Source organism: Protomyctophum bolini (assembly GCF_963924005.1).
Source record: "Protomyctophum bolini genome assembly, chromosome: 8".
NCBI lineage: Eukaryota > Metazoa > Chordata > Actinopteri > Myctophiformes > Myctophidae > Protomyctophum > Protomyctophum bolini.
In genome coordinates, this window is record NC_137869.1 from 41,491,028 (window position 1) to 41,505,515 (window position 14,488).

A 14,488-nucleotide genomic window follows, 5' to 3' on the forward strand; every position below is an offset into this window, starting at 1 on the left:
AGAAAACTATCTACATATTTACACATAGTACCTCAGATAAGATATAAAGGTGTGTGTGTGAGCATATCTTTGATCTTTATTTATCTTGACACGATAACAAACAACAATGTTTTGCTCAAGAAGGGACAGAGAGAGAAGTAAATGCTTATAGGCTATTTGTCCGGCCCCCTTCTTACCTTTACATATATTGTATACTAGAATTTCGCCCCCCTTCGGGGGGCTCAATCCTAGTGTCGTTGCAGCGCAATATGGGAAGAAGGAAATTGCGGGAATTGACTCCAATTCATGTTTCAGCTGTGGTTTTAAACTCAGTAGTGTGCCCTGCACACAGCGCCCACTCGCAATTGCAGCTGGAGGGCGACGCGACACACACACACACACACACACACACACACACACACACACACACACACACACACACAGCGATGTGTGGATAAATCACTGAGATTTGGGAAATGTGTTCAGAAGTACAACGATTAAGCACGCACAGGCAAATGTCAGAAGCATCTGTTTCGGTTTCCAAACAGGAAGTTGTAAATGTGCTTATTAGACGGAGGCAGCGTGATGCTGGCATCTATTGTGATGCCAGCATCACCACATTTCACATAGAAATATAAGCACCCATTTACTCGCTTAGCGGAGACTGTGGGGTGGTAGAGGACATCTCCCCGGACGCGTGGGTATGTCCAGATAGTTGCCTCGCGGAGGCCTCTTTGTCCAGTGTCCATTCTGGGTCTGGAAACGGCACTTTTTTGAGTGTTGACCCCAATAGAAGGTCTGCTGCTCTGAATTTTACACCTCTCCCGCTTAGTGGAGACTGTGGGGTGGTAGAGGACATCTCCCCGGACGCGTGGGTATGTCCAGATAGTTGCCTCGCGGAGGCCTCTTTGTCCAGTGTCCATTCTGGGTCCGGAAACGGTACATTTTTTTGCATTGACCCCAGTAGAAGCTCTGCTGCTGTGAATTTTACACCTCTCCCGCTTAGCGGAGACTGTGGGGTGGTAGAGGACATCTTCCCAAACGCGTGGGTATGTCCAGATAGTTGCCTGGCGGAGCCGTCTTTTGTCCAGTGTCCACTTTATAAAGTCCATGCACTCCAGTGAATAGCATTTATCCATTTAGATAACTGTTTTATGTTATTTAATTACTTATTTTTACACAGAAACATAATGTGTGTCTTTACAATAACTGTAATGTAATAATAATACTAATAATGTAATGTAAAAATTATTTAATTAACGAATTAAATAACCTTATTTTATTCTGAAAGCAACCGGATGTCTTAAATCTGCTAGCTCTCAGACCGGAAGTTCTAAATTTGCTCATGAGACGGAGCCTTAGACGGAGCCAACTCGCAGGCAGTGCGAGAGGCTGGTTACAGGAATCTATAGGTCACCCGTTTTGGTGTGACACACACGGCTTCCACATTTAGCTTGATACTGGGTGAAAGTGTCCTTCCAAAAATTATTATTTCGCTCGAAATTCTTATTCACAATGACATCGAGTTGAGGTGTTTGTGTTTTAGGGTAATTGTTGCATAAGCGCTATTTCGCACTATTTCTCCCTCCCCTCCCCTGTGTCTGAAGCAGCTAGCATGGAAGCTATATGGATTATGGAAGCTTTCCCTCCGATTGCACACAGCCATGCCGTTATCCACGCGTCCATCCGATTGCTTTTAATGTAAATGTCCCATCCACTGAGCAAAAGCGATATAAGCGCCTTATTCATTCATTCGATTCATTTGGGTGTGGGGCTGTGCAGTGCTGTGGGCAGCCTTTCTGACGGAGGCTCGGAGCTGCTGCTGCTGACGCTGTTCGAGTCGCATGGAGCAGTATAGAGTAGGCGTGGCGCAGCATTAGAAGGGCGCAGCAAATGCACGACATTGAGGGGTAGAAACCATCCCGGTCGCGTGGTTCATCTAACGCGTGTGTCACTGTGAAGGACTGGCCCCATTAAGTGAACGTAGTTGGCGTGTGTGTGTGTGTGTGTGTGTGTGTGTGTGTGTGTGTGTGCAGGCGTGTGTAGTCGGCGGTGGGCTGGCAGGCGAAAATAGCAAAAGCTATACGTGTAACGTAAATATTTCGGCACAATCCAAGTAGTGACAATGAACAATGTTGATTTAACTAAGGGATTCGCTGAGTGTTTTATTTTGTAAATACAGGGATTTAGAAGGGATAAGCACTAATTTCTCCCCTTCCTTCTTTCTGTTATCCTGCGAGGGCCCTAAAAAGCAAGATGGCTGATTGTGAGACTGAAGAGTAGTGTGGGGGCGGGCCTGGTGGGCCTATGAGAACACAGAGCAGTGTTGCCAGGTTTGCGAATTGTAAGCGAGTTGCAGTGTGTGCAAGTAGCCTGGTTAAAAGGCCTTGTTTCTGCCCCTGTTGGGGCAACAGAACATGTAGACCAGTTTCTGTCCACCGCTTTTGGCCACGTGACCAACTTGACAAATGTTAAAATAGATTATAATATTAAAAAATGAAGTTTATAATGATAATAATAATAGTAATAAAACCATTATATTACATAAAGTAATTGTAAATTCACCCTAATAAAAGTAATAACAAGACCTTCTCTATAGTAAAGAATAAAAGACATCACATAGAGTAAAACAAAATCCTACTTAATCAACTCTTAAGTGAGTTGATTGAACCGTTTCATATTTCTGAACACTTTAATGTTTATATCAAGATTATTATGTAACATACGAGAGTACAAATGGAATGCTCAGTATTTCACAGTGCACATACTGTAAGATAACAGCAGTTATCAGTACAATTTATCAGCACAATTACAGCTATTACATGGTTCATAACATCTGTAACCCTAGCAGTCATTTCTAAAAAGGAGCAGTAAAGGTCATTCTCGCCGTGCTAGAGGCACCGGCATTGCAGACCTGTACTTGCCCATGTTCAAAAGGCTAAATAAAAGCCCATGTGTCAACCCAGATAATAAAGAGCATTAGCATCTTTTTAAGGAAAAAGGTTAAATTGTGGCTTTTAGAAAATGCTGCAGAATAGCATGGTCGCTTCGGTCCTTAGCTTGTAGCGTGTTTTATATACTTTTATGTACCAGTAATGCCTGTTCTTTGTCATGTCGAAGACCACAATAGGAATAAGTCTCTGACCTTATTGTCTTTTCTATCCTTAACATTTGTCTTTCTGTGAAAATGTAAATGTTTATCTGATAAACATAAGTAACGTCTAATCAAATCAAATCAAATCCCTGTGTGTGTCAGCCCCCGAGGAGACCAAAGTCCACAGACAGGTTGATGGCAACAACATGTTTACATCGCGAGAGGCCAACAGAACTGGAGCTCAACATAAACCTCACGCTTTGACCTGGTGCCAAGGTCATCCGAGAGGAAGGAAAACACACTCCCGCTTTATCTCAACCACAACAAGTCACACACACACATTCCCACATCAAACTGAACTATTACTGGATGTATTTATAGAACCAGATGAGAGGAAAACGCTGATAAAGAATACAAATGTCAGAACCGAATGTCTAGCCTACTCTAGGCAGGGGTGGTGGAGGAGGAGTATGGCAGGAATAGGGTTCACCTTTGCTTGTCCTAAACGTTTTCGGAACGACGCATGAGTGACGCACGCCCTGGGTTCCAGTCTCCTCAAAGGACCCAACTTTAACCAGTCCATACAGTATGTTGATCTGACCTCATCAAACCCTGTGACACTCAAGCCACTGGTCGCTTCTCGGTACTGGTAATAATAATGGGATGGTTTACAATCCGACTGCGACGTAAGCTACCTATGGGGGGATTCTAAGGGTTCCCTCGGTTTCTGGGTGAAAGTTGAACCTTAGGAAAGTCTTCACACATTGCTGTGACGTACTGTACTGTACTGTACTGTACTGTACGGTACTGTACATCTGCACCGCTGGGCACGTGCAAATCAATATTCCATGGAAAGGTCAGGCAGTTTTTCAGATAAAACTGACAGAAATAAAGAGTTCAGTGGCCTAGAGTCTAGACCACGCACTGAACTCTTCTCTATTTATGTCTGGGCCCTAGACGTTCCAATCCAATCAAGGCCGTTCACACCTGTGCTTTGTGGCCTTGACAACCACGCTCTGTGGCTGTTCGACTACACTGGCCAATCACAGCAGGGGCTTTCCGATAACTGCGGTGAGCACGGAACGCTCGCTCTCCCTGTAGTTCACCTACCTCTCTCTCTCTCTCTATCCTTGCTCGATCCCAGAGCGACCACACAACATAGCCCAGCACGGATAAAACACATGGCTGTCTGCCTTCGTTCAAAACACATGGCTGTCTGCCTTCGTTCAAAATGGACAGTTTGAGCTTATAGTATACAGTAGCAACATTTTACAACGCAAGGTTAATTGCCCTGACTGACACATCCATTAAAATATCACTGGACCCAGAGAAAGGAGGTGGCGACGTTTTTCCCTTTTCTCCTTTCTATACATTTAGGGCACTATTTTAGTCCAACGCCTTATCCCTAAACCACTTTTCCCCCTACTGGTAATCTAAACATAGTAACATCCCATAGTGACATTGCTGTTCTTTGGAGTGGTTGCACCACTCAAAAAAGGCAAAGTAGTTTAGGGGTAACGAAAGCAACGTTTAGCATGGACGAAAATAGAGCCCATGCTGTAGTCTAGTAGTCTAGTGTTTTGCATTTGTTGACATGTATCGTTGATGAATTGAATACATGGGAGTGGGACCACAATGGAAAGAAGTCACCAGAACGTTTTTGTGTCATCCTTTTAGCCCAAAATAATGTCTGGCTGTGCCTCGTGCCATTTACATTTATGAGTAATAAAGTATTCAATCAATCAAAAGTGCCGCACAGAAAATCTAAAAAGCTAAATGCTAAAACACAACACAACAAAAAAGACAACAAAGAAACCAGTAATGTAAGAGAACAAAATAAATAACAAAAGGAAACATCACTATACTATAAAATACAAGACACAGCAGCATCAGACATTGAATCATTGAAGCATGTTGAAGCATTGCCTTCATGGTTGGTTGGTTGGTTGGTTGGTTTGGTGCCATGCAAATGCAAGGCACCAACCTGCTCATCAGGAGCAGTCACCAGGTGTTCAGCGTCTTGCTCAAGGACACTTTGACACTAACCCAGGGGAAGCATTGAGCAATCGAACTTGGAACTTTGCGATTCCCAATCGGCTGCGCCACCGCCTCCCCCCCATAACAAACAAAAACACTCAATGGTCCCTTAATCAAACAAATCACCTTCCTGTGTGTACATGACGTATGTGTATTTTTAAGTTTGTAACCAAGGACTCAACCCTTTCCCATGTAAGGAGGCGGGAGACTCCAGAAGTCCCTTTCTAGGTGAAAGTGCACTGCGAGCAGGAGAAGGAGAGAGGTGGGGGGTGTTATTTAAGGCAAAAATACCCTCAAAGGGGAGTGTTTGTTTGAGGCAAAAATGCCCTCAAAGCATGCAGGAACAGGGCGATACAGATGCAGCGTGTCTGGAATGTGGGTGAAGGTTCAGACGGGATGGAAGTGAATGAAAGTGCAACCTTAAAGGATTGTAGATAACAGCTGCCTCTGGTTACAGCGCTCACACTGCAGCATCCCTCCCACCATGTTCTTTACTCACTCAGCTGCTCTGCCAAATAGCCCTTAACCATCAACCTTTGATTGATTGATTGATTGAATACTTTAACACAGTGGCTCCCAGGGGTCCTTGAGGGAGTTCCAGGGGGTCCCCAGCTAAATGATAGTTTGGAACCAAATGGGTCCATTTGGTTCCATTTGTACACTCTCAGAGTTAAATTAACATAGATTTTACAATATAAATTGGGGGTCCCAGAGATAGAAATATCATTATATGGGGGTCTGTAGCCTAATATGCATGTCAAACTGGGGGTCCTTGACATTAAAAAAGGTTGGGAATCACTGCTAGAGCCGTGAAAACGTCTCTTATGGGGGTCCCCGTCATGTCTTTTCAAATGGGGGTTCCGCAAGCTAATTAGTGTCAATTTGAGAGTCCTTGACATGAAAAAGTAACACATTTAACAGTTTGCATGGCCAATTTAGTACAGTACAACACAAGGTCTGCTAAAAGGATTTATCCAAGAAAGCCTGTGGCTTGCTTCCATTGGGGCTTTTTCTACTTACAAACATTAAACATTGGTGAGGAAACGAGCCTGTGATTCTGTATCTGCCGCAAATGTTTTTCTACCTGCAAAAGAAGCATTTCTACCCTTTTCTTTACCACTTTTATCATACAGCTACAGTATGTACAGTAGGCTATAGTATACAGTACTTGACATTGTTCCTTTTTGTTATACGACTGCGTTTCCATTTGTTTCTTTCTCTACTCTTTACCGTTGGGGAGCTTGTACGAAAAATGACAATAAATGAAGTGGCTCTTCCCCAAAATGGACAGTGTTTTGGAGGTAATCATACCATTTGTTGGCCCTTATTGACAGTCCGATTTGTTTAGGCTGGCTTTTGAAGAGCGTACAACAGGGTCGACATTACTTTGACTAGTTTGAAGCTGAAAAAAGTGCACCTGCAACGTCTGGGAACGTTGGAATAATACGTCCGGAAATTGGAGTGTCCCTTTATTAAAGAGCTGGAGAGATGGGGAGACCCCTATTACTGAACAAAATGCTCCCAATGATTATCATCAGAATATGGAGCTCTGTTTTTCACACACACACACACACAAAAAAGCTTGTTAAAACTATACTTAACCTACCTTTAAGCTTGATTTATTATAGACACTGGTGTGCAACCACGTATAAATCAGGCCTTTAGTTACAACCCCGCCGTGTCAGTGGCTTGTCTCTAAAATATGTTGTTGTATATAGTCTTATAGCCTCAGGCTTCCACGTTGGGCCCCCCCAACCTCCCCGTCTGTCTCTCTCTCTCTCTCTCTCTCTCTGGGTTCCAGCTGCGCCGCGTGCATGTCTGATTAGGCACAGTGACAGCGATGTTGACTTTGTTTATTATTCCGCCCTACAGCCAGGCTGCAGGCTGACGCACGTGACATTCTCTCATCCTCAACCTTTCACACACTAATCTGAGTTCCCGGAAGTTTTCGCCCATGAGCTATAGCTCCCGTGTTACATTCAGACAACACTAACCTGCGTGGTGCCGGTTCCTCCTTCCCCCCAGTGAGAGGCACGTGCCTGCTGCCATCCAAAAGGATGCAGCGTTCTGTAGCAGCGTGTTGTACAGGTCGAATGTGGTCGTCAACATGCACCCTGTATTTCAAAATGAGACAAAAAGTACTGGCGTCAAACTGCTGTACCGTACTTACAGTACCAAAAGAAAAAGTTTGTGCAGAATGTTCTATTTCACTGTTTCTCCCCCCCCCCCCTCCTTTGAGAAGGAGTGGGGGGGAAACAGTGAAATAGAACATTTCACTGTTCTTCGAAATAGAACATTTCGAAGAAGCAGAAAAAAGGGAGTCCCGGACACTTCAATCACAAAATGTATTAATAGAGAAGACAACGTTTCGGTCACTTGGACCTCCATTAGGCATTTATTCCCCACGAAGGTCCAAGCGACCTTCGTGTGAAGTGAGGGCCGATCTTATCGTCACACATCGTCGTACATCACATTCCGTGCTCAGCCAATCAAATCATCTCAAATTTGGTATAGACACAAAGCCGGGCCAATCAAATCGTCTCAAATTCGGTACACACACAGACACACAAAGCCGGAGGATGGCAGAGTGCACACCAAATATATATATATAAAAAATACAATGGCGAACGAATGAATGGCGCTTCAGTGAAGACAAGTGTGCGAGTCTCCCCTTTTTCTGCTCCCGACGCACCTGCAGTCCGTCTGCGCTAAAGGACATTTTCAAAATGTCAAAAAAATCTTCTCAAGGTTTTTTCCGATTACTACAATGTAGATCTGCTATAATAGCTGCTGGAGAAGAAGGGGTTAATTGATAAGTAAGTTACAAAAGGTGTTTTTTTTTGTAGTGAAGTACAACATTTCCCTTCCGAGACGTGGAGCAGAACTATAAAGTACAGTACAGTACAGTATATACTTGAGTAAATGTTCTTCCCCGGTCTGCGATACAAAAGGGATCCAGATGGAGCCTCCATGTCCCACTTGGGGATGAAGAGGATTAAATGTAATCTAAAATACAAAGGCATACTGTCTAAAAAAAAAGAACAAAGGGAAAAAGGAGGAGGCTTTGGTTCAAGGCGTGGAGGCAGATCGCTTCCATGACGCTTTTGATTCTTTCATTGTGTCTCTGAAATGCAATCTGGTATTGTGTACAGTGCAGATATAACGTCGATAAAAGGTTTTCATTTTGTTCCCTTCCCCGGAGAGCAACGCAAACAAAATACTCTGTGGTTATGGGTTATAGCTTATACTGACTCGTGTTACGTCATGGGGATATGTGATTGTATATAGCATTAAGACGGGGATGATTTTCCATGCCTTTCAACTCAAAACTGCGCTTTTCGCGTCACCGTGGCTTTGAGGGTTTTGTGACTTTTTGTAAAGCTTGCATCTTAAAATCGCACAGATATCAGCCTTTAGAAATATGCGACTTTCCATACAAACACAACTTAGCATTGTCATTCTGAGCATCTGTGAGAGCCAGGAAACATCTGCTTACAGTGCTTTAAACTGGACACAGGCTCATGTGCGTCAGCCCAGCGGCCAGGACAGGACAGGACGTTCCTGGAGGGGGAGGGGATGCATTATGGTTGGATGTAGTGACCCATTAAGGGCCAATGGCTTGAGGCCAATTCCACTTAATGTCTTCTAAAATCACTGGTTCCCAAACCTTTTCATGTCAAGGACCCCCAAATGGAAAAGATATGCCAGGGACCCCAATAAGGGTCATCTGGATCTGCTATTTTTGAATAGCCAAAAGTATAAAATAATGGTTAAAGTGGTTAAAATATAAAATGACAGATGCTTAGTGGGTAAAGAAGAGAGCAGCGAGTGAGGATCTATCTATCTTTCTGTACTTTTAATGTCTTAAATGTATTTGTATAATTTTTTTTGCAAGAGTTGTGTTTTTATTGTGCAGTGTTATTATTTTTATTGTGTTGTGTTATAGGGTATGTATCGTTTGTCATGATGGACCCCCGGGAAGAGTAGCCGCTACTTCGGTGGCAGCTAATGGGGATCCATCTGAATAAAGAATAAAAGGATACGATAATAATGAATTGCATTTTTATATCGCTTTTCCAAGTGCTCAAAGCGCTTTACAACGGTCCATTCATTCATACATTGGGAGGTGAAGCGGCGAACAGTCAGCGTCCTCACTTCCCACATTCACACACCGACGGTTGGCGAGCTCACACCGACCGACTCATTGGAGGCAGTGGTCTTGCCCAAGGACACCTCGACATGTGGACAGGAGGAGGATAGCCGGGATTCGAACCGCCGACCCCATGAGGGATCATCGGACGACCTGCTCTATACCTCCTGAGCCACACACAGCCGCCCGGTAAAACGAGGACAGGCAACGTCCACCCCCCCACCACCCCCGGACAGTTATAGGAGTCAGGACAAAAAAGAGGTGTTACAAATTCTTCAGCCCCCACATTATGTACTGTACTGTACGTCACAGACAGTACAGTATATAGACGTACAAGGGTCTGAATGTTTCCACCGACCGGCGCTGCTGGTCGGTCGGGGACGTCATCCCTGTGGGGGCTGCGGCGGGGCTCTCGAGCCCCCATGAAGAATTTGCAACACCTCTTTTTGTCCTGACTCCTAAACTGTATACGTCCGGGGGCGCGGGGGGGGGGGGGGGGTGGGGTGGACGGACGGACGGACGGACGGACGGACGTTGCCGGTCCTCGTTTTACGTCCGCGCGTGCATGCAGTTCAGCCATTCGAATGCTGAACCTGGTGGCTTTTTGTTTTAGCCTGCCAGGTATAGGGTGTATAAAAGATGCATAATATACAGTACACCCTGTGCTCACGTGTTCACAATGAAACCACCACCAGTCAAGAGGAGATTTTCCCCCGCTAAGGTGTGTGTGTGTGTGGAGGGGGGGGAGGGGGGATGGGGGGGTTGTACGGGGGGCCCCCGTGACAATTCTAAGAACTCTAGGTCTCTGTCTAGCACCGTTCTTCTTGCGCAATCGTCGTCGTGTGTCGGCTGCACGCTTGCCTCCCTCGCTGCAAAATGACCACATTCTAGCAGTTGCTCTCTCTCCACTTTATCAAGGTGTCAGACATGCTAATAATGCGCAACAAATCACCGTTCTTTGTTGTGGCCTCGGGGCTGTCGGAATCGAGTGCTGCTGTCTGTGATAGACTGGGCTGAGACAGGGATTCAGATTAATGCAGCGCGACATATTTATTCTGACTTCCTTATTACTAATAAGCGATGATTATGCAATCCAATGGTTCATGTATATAGTTCTTATAACTTTCACGAGTAGGCCTATAAGAGCTTGAATGTCCCAAAATGTACTTTAATACTTACAATCTGCAGGGCTTTAACCAAAGCTACTTATAGTGCTTATAGTTCATTAAATTGTCACCTCCCACCTAATAATGTCCTCGCAACTTTTGAGCGCCTGGCGGCGGCTGTTCTGTACAGTACTGTTCTGTACAGTACTGTTCTGTACAGTATGTGCATAACGGAGCACACAGCCATGGATGGATACGTGCGCAACTTGAATAGTACACCGAGAGTACAAACTGTACTGTACTGTACTGTACTGTAGTATAGTGCTACTTTAAACATGTGGGGGCCCCACAGTGGGATGCCTGAAAAGTCTTGGAAATGAGGGACTATCCCAGGAATTATCCCAGGAGCGTCACAACTTACAACAGAAAAGCCAACTCTTATGGGACCGACTATTAGGGCATTTTGAACAATGCCGCCTGCCGGTCACAATGTGGGAGAGGATCTCAATTTGTAGGGACGCCTGAAAAGTCTTGGAAATGAGGGACTTTCCCATGCAAAAAGGGTGTCATCTGGACACTCTTTAAGTGCACAGGATACGTGTGCGACATGAATACTTGTTGTAGGGCTATTTTTAGAAGTGGGCCCCAAAACACGTGCACGTGTTGTGCATCCCCCCTCCCTTCCCTGGAGGGGGGGGGGATGCATTTATTAACCCATTAGGACTTGAGGTCAATTCTACTCAAATGTCTTCTAAATCCCAACTGTTTTCTGGAGAACTACTCTATATCAGTGGTGCTCAAACATTTTCATGTCAGGGACCCCCCAACGTTACTGTGTATATTTGGCTGCCGACCCCAGTCTCAAAATACTTTTGTTCGTGTCGTCACCCGATAAGCAAAGATTTGACTTCAGAGATTTTCACAAGCATATAGCAGATCTATCGCGGCATGAAGTGACACGCTATATGATCTTGTATATCTGCTATTTTTGAATAGCCCAAGCATAAACTAATCTAAAATGACAGATGCTTTATAAAAGGCGCAGTTGGAGGAAACACATCGACTCACTGGCCTTGGAAACGTCTCGGGGAAGTCACTAATGTTGCTCTGGAGAGGGAAGTCTGGAGCTCTCTGGTGGAGCTGTTGCCCCCACGACCCGACTACGGATAAGCGGTTGAAGATGGATGGATGGATGCTGAGAGCGGGTGAGGATATACTGTAGCCTACTGTACGTTGCGTAACGGGAGCGCACAGCCATGAATAATATGTGCGCGGACAAGGACCACACCCAGTTGCTCACACGCCTTAAGTTGTGTTGTTGTTTATCTTCTGGATGGTTATTATCAGTCTGAAGTAACTACTGCTCTGAGGTATGGGGAAACGCCTACCAATCTACCATAAATCCACTGATTATACTACAAAAGAGAGCACTAAGAGTAATAAACAATGTAGGATACCAGGACGGGACACACCACACACACACACACACACACACACACACACACACACACACACACACACACACACACACACACACACACACACACACACACACACACACACACACACACACACACACACACACACACACACACACACACACACACACACACACACACACACACACACACACACACACACACCTTCTGAAGTTCACAGATATGGTCAATGTTAAAATTCTACAAATCATGTACAAAGCAAGATATATAACCAATAACAAAGACAAATGGATATCCTTCTGGATAAGGAACCATACCATACATTATGTAAAATATAAGTATAGTAAAACATATCATATATTATTAGTAGACCATTATTAGTAAACCATAACACATATTGTGTACTATATAAGTATAGTAATACATATATATATATATATACCATTATTATATATATATATAATTAATATTATTAACTACAATTGTTATTAGTATCATTGGTGAACCGTGGTGCATATTGTGTACTATATAAGAATAGTAAACCATACCATGTATCATGTATATTATATACTATACAATAGTAAAACCATATAACCTATTATACCTATACTATACCATATTATAGTAAAACATAACATATATTATATCATAGATATTATACCATATACATTATAAGTAACTCATCATATATATTCAATAAGGATAACAGAGACACATGAATCATACTCATAATATCCCCTAAATAATAACCCTTATATAACAATCCGCCAACAATGTACCTCGGGATGCTCTTTGCCACCTTGGCCTAGTCAATCATTACAAGTAAACCATAACACAATGGCAATGAAAGGTATCGACTCTGCACAGCAGGAATTACTGTATTATTTTCTTATTTATATGTATGTTTATATGTATGATTATGTGTAGATGAATGTATATATCCAAGGACAACATGAATGTATGTATGCACTGTGTAGGCAGATAGATGTCCCATCAGTCTGCTGCACCTAAATATACAAATGGAATCCAGGGGTAGGGCCCAGACAAGCCCATATAGGCTTCTCCCTAGCCCCTTGTCGGATATCGACAGGACATGAGCAAAACGGACACTCAAAAGGAGTAGAACTGAACTGAACATGTATTAGTACAGTATTCATTTCAAGCCAAACACACACACAAGGCTTTGCACGTGAAATGAAGGAGTGATTAGTATATGAACAAAAACTGAAAGACAGCTTCCCCGCTCTCCACCTTCTATGGATGGTATGCTGCGTGACATCATCAATCATACAAGGAAGTTATGTGGGAATGCTATACTGAGTGGCAAGAAACTACTTTCTGGCCTTGATATAGCCCATATAGTACATCCAAATTCCAAAAGAGAAAAAGCCCTATTTAATTGCATTAAATGACTTTAAACATTACATTAACTTTGTCACTCACTTTGCCACACTATTGGCCACTCAAATCTGCCATTCACTTTATGCATGCGCATACCAAGCCTCCAGTAAGGCTATCCAAACGTTGAAGATGCCACTATACCTACTGGCGAAATGTGGAATTGCAGCACTTTAATGGAGGTGGACGGACGGACGTTCACGACGAAGCCCGGACCTCAATTTTGAGGTCCGCCTTAGCTAGGCTATAGGCTAAACTTCCGCTCGCTCGACCCATTGAGTTATATAATTATACTTCCGGAAGTCTTCCGGGGTGCTCCAAAACGCCACTGAGCAACTTCCACTGAAATGAATAGCTAGCTTGGGGGGCGGGGCTAGCACTCCGGTCCGGTTCGGTCTCTATCCTTTATATAGTTCTATGGCGCATACCGTCCATTTGTAGCTTCAGGACCACTTCAAAGTCTACACTTATTTTACTCGGTTACAAATGAGAGCGCTGTCAACCGTCACCATTTGTACATTTGGTGACTTTTGAATAGGCCTATACTCTCAGAGTTACAAATGTAGCCATTTGTGGCCCAGCCGGCCTAGCGGTCCGGGCACCTAGGCTCCTATAATGTTTGAGTCCCGTTCCTGACTAACTTTGCACTGCACTCCATGTCTCTCTTTCCTCGTTTCCCCGTCTGTCAATCAGTAAAAAGGCAAAAAGCCCCAAAAACATCAAATAAATAAATGTAACCATTTGCAACTCTGAGGGTATATAATGGCTATATTGTAGCCATTTGTACATTTGGTTACATGTGTATACTCTCAGAGTAACACATGGTTAAACTAACACTGAGGATTTTATAATGTTATTTTTTTCCTCTTCTTTATAGCATATAGCCTAAACATGTTTAACAGCATCCCAGAGGAAAACCAATCAATCCACATTCACACCACAAATCACGCCGTTTACTCAGTGAAAGGTTACACATAATTATTTGGTTATGTTGTCTGCACCTCATTAGCAGAAGATTGAGTATGTGTGTGTGTGTGTGTGTGTGTGTGTGTGTGTGTGTGTGTGTGTGTGTGCACATGGAATGCCAGTATTGGTCTGGAGGAGGGGGTAAAAGGTGTGGTGAACTTTCCTCTACTTCTCACAGTGGTTCAGAATGATCTCAGTCAGTTTCACAGCTTTCCTCACGAACAAGCTTATTAACACAGATTTAGCTACAAACCTCTTCCCCTACCATACACGACACAATCCTGAGTTAATCCAACTCTGAATGTGTAATGAACTTCCA